General features: G+C 39.6%; 1 pseudogene; it reads left to right on the top strand.

Annotated features, from left to right (window-relative positions):
* Positions 1 to 778: 778 nt before the first annotated feature.
* The window catches only part of LOC102855533, a 7,654-nt pseudogene continuing 5,027 nt past the window's right edge, over positions 779 to 3,405 (top strand).

Below are 3,405 nucleotides of genomic sequence, written 5' to 3' on the forward strand. Positions count from 1 at the left end.
TAGTTGTGAAGGAGATCCTCAATCATGATAGAGACTCCAACTATGATGGAGACTCCCAGCCATGCTAGAGACTCCTGTTACGATGGAGATCTCCAATTATGATGGAGACCCTAATTATGATAGCGATCCCCTGTTATAATGGAGACTCTAGCAGTAATAGAGATCTCTAACTATAAAGGACAGCCCCAGCCATGATGGCCACGCCAAGCTATGATAGAGAACTCAGTTATGAAAGGGAGCCCCAGCCATGGTAGAGACCCTTAGCTATGAAGGAGACACTAAAGATAATAGAGACCTCCATCTATGATGGAGAGCCCAGTTATGATGGAGTCTCCAACTAGGGAGCTCTGGTGGCCTAGTGGTAAGAAACTGTCCTGCAATCCCAAAGGCACACAGTTTGAGTCTATCAGCTGCTCCTCAGAGGTAGGATGGATTATCTACTCCTGTGCAATTTGCTGCCTCTGAAAACTCACTTGAGGGCCAGTTATGAGTTGGTTCTGACTTGATGGCGCCCAGCAACAACTAAACAGTTATGCTGGAGACTTCAGTTGTCATGAAGCTTCCCATTTATAATTGTTATTGTTGTTGTTTGTTATGTTATAAGTCGTCAAGTCACTTATGACTCACAGTGACCCTTTTTACAAGAGCCCTAAATGCTGCTCTATCCTGTGCCAACTTTGCCGTCTCTAACACACTCATTCCCACCACCACAATCTCAGAAATGATCCATCTCATCAAGGGTCTTCCTCTTCTGCACAGTCTCTACACTCTCCCAAACATGATGGAGGTTCCCAGGTAGGATGGAGACCCCTCAGCTATAAAGGAAATCCCCATATAGAATGGAGACCCCTAGTTATGATGGAGATCCCATGTTATGTTGGAGACTTCATCTCTGCTGGAGACCTCAGCTATGAAGATGATGTAGTCCACTGTTGCTTTTTAAAGAGACTGTATTTATCTAAAAAAAAAAGAGAGATTTTATTTGTTTTGGAAAAGGCTTTTGTGAAGGGAACCACACCAGCCTGTGTTTTCTTTTGTTTTCAAGCTTTTGCTGCTGAACGTGATGTCCAGCTTGACTCGTGACCTTTTGGAACCTGCTCTGTGCCAGTCCTTTGTACATGTGCTTGTTTGTTTGTTTTCTAATTGTGTACTGTTGAATCGGATCTGACTGGCACAGGAGGAGATTGGTGGATTCAAACCAATCACCGTCAGGATTGCAGTGCAGCTTCTTACCACTAGGCCACCAGAGCTCCCCTTAGTATATTTGGTTTTAACTTAACTGTTGTTGCTTTGGAGTGCTATAGAGTCAATTCTGGCTCATAGTGACCTCACATGACAGTGTAGAACTGTCCCATAGAGTTCTGTAGCTTGTCATCTTTATACTCACAGATTACCAGGTCTTTCTACTGTGGGGGGGTCAAATCTATAATTATTTGATTGGCAGTTGAGTAACCGTTGCACCATCAGGGCTTTTTATGGGTATAGCTAATTCCCCTCTTTTCAGTTTTTAAACATTTTGTATACTTATATTTAGTGACCTTTCTATATGTAAATATAGAAAGGTCACTAAATATAAGTATACAAATTGATATAAGTATACGAGGATTCACAAAAGAAACATCTATATGTAAACAAGAATCAGAACATGACCAGCTTGCCAAAAACTCGAGCCATGATTGCCACCCAATGATAACCACAATCCAGACTTTTTAGTGTACAGGTTAATTTTAGGCTTTATAAAACCATAATCACTCTGTATATATTCTTCTGCATTTGATTTTGTTTCCTTAACATTATAGTTTCGGTATTTGCTCATATTTCATATGTGTTTATGTCTTTGTCAATGATTAATTGATTTTTAACTTCTATATCTTAAAATTATTGAGGAGTAATGATGTCAGCTTGCTCTGTGAAAATTCTTTCCATGTCTCTTGCCCATTTTGTAATTGGGTTATCAGTCTTTTTCTTGTGGAAGCCCAGGAGTATTCTGTAAACTTTTGTTATGAGACTCTTGTCCAAGATGGTATTACCACGTTTGTTCCCAGTAGGTAGGTTTTCTATTCATTCTGTTGGAAAAAGTTTTTGATGCACACATGGATTTAATTTTTAGAAGGTCCCATTCATCAATTTTATCTTCTTCAGATTATTGTGTGTTTCTGGCTGTATTTGGCAGTCTTTTTATACCTTGGACTACCATTTCTAAGCTTGATCCCAGTTTGTCTCTTACGAATTTTATAGTTTAAGGCTTTACTCTCAGATCTCTGATCCACCTTGATTTTTGTGTATGGTGTGAGATATGGATCCTGTTTCAGCTTTCTGCAAGTGGAAGTCCAGTTATACCATAGCTTTTCTATCCACTCGTTGTTGATGTGTACTTGGGTTTCTTCCATCTCTTTGCTACTATGAATAATGCAGCAATAAAAGTGGGTGTGGGTACATCTGCTTGATTTGTGCTTCTGATTTCTTTAGGGTATACTCTCAGTAGTGGAATTGCTGGGTCACATTATATTTGTATTTCCAACTTTTTGAGAAAGTGTCAGACCACTTTCCAGAGTGATTGTGCCAGTTTACATTCCCACCAACAGTGAATAAAAGTTCCAAGCTCTCCACAACCTCACCAGCATTGGTTGTTTGCTGCCCTGTTGAGCTTTGCTATTGTTACTGGGATGAAATGATATCTAAAAATTCTTTTGATCAATATATTTTGCTGAATTTATGAACAAGCAGAACTGTTCAAATTCATCTAAATCTTCTGAGAAAAGCAACTCTGGAAATTTACAATTATCTGTGTCCCTATAAACCTTTCCTCACACTTCTTGTCACCTCACGGCATAGAGTTTCTCTTGGATTCCTTCTATTTTATTTCTCCTTTTGTAGCCCCTGTTGGAGAGCCTGCCTGCACTGTGAAGAGTTGCACTGTGATCCAAAAGACACACAGTTTCAAACCAACTGTTCTCAGGGAAAAAGATGGGGGAAATTTCCTCTTTTGAAATTTACAGCCTCTGAAAATCCCCTGGCGGATCAACTATGACTCAGTTCCAATTAGATGTCAATCAGTTTGAGAGTTTATAGCACCTCTTGGGACCTAGGGTTTAGTTCTCCCCTCTATTGGCAGTAGAAAGTGAATGAACTAAGACTTCTAGTCATTCCAGGCTCCAAATCTCATCTCTAACTGAGGACAAAATCATAATCTGTTTTCAATCAAAGCCAGTCTCCTTTTATTTTATTGGCCTCCTCAGTATCCCAATCCTCATAATTGGACCAACTACCAATATCATAATAGAGAAAATACTCCACAACAAGATAAAGATAAATAATCCAATAGAAAAATGGGCACAGGATATGAACAGGCACTTCACCGAAGACGACATTCAGATGGCTAACAAACACATGAAGAAATGCTCA

This window comes from Elephantulus edwardii, unplaced genomic scaffold (genome assembly GCF_000299155.1).
Source record: "Elephantulus edwardii isolate Elephantulus edwardi_28Jun2011 unplaced genomic scaffold, EleEdw1.0 scaffold00134, whole genome shotgun sequence".
NCBI classification, from domain to species: Eukaryota; Metazoa; Chordata; class Mammalia; order Macroscelidea; family Macroscelididae; genus Elephantulus; species Elephantulus edwardii.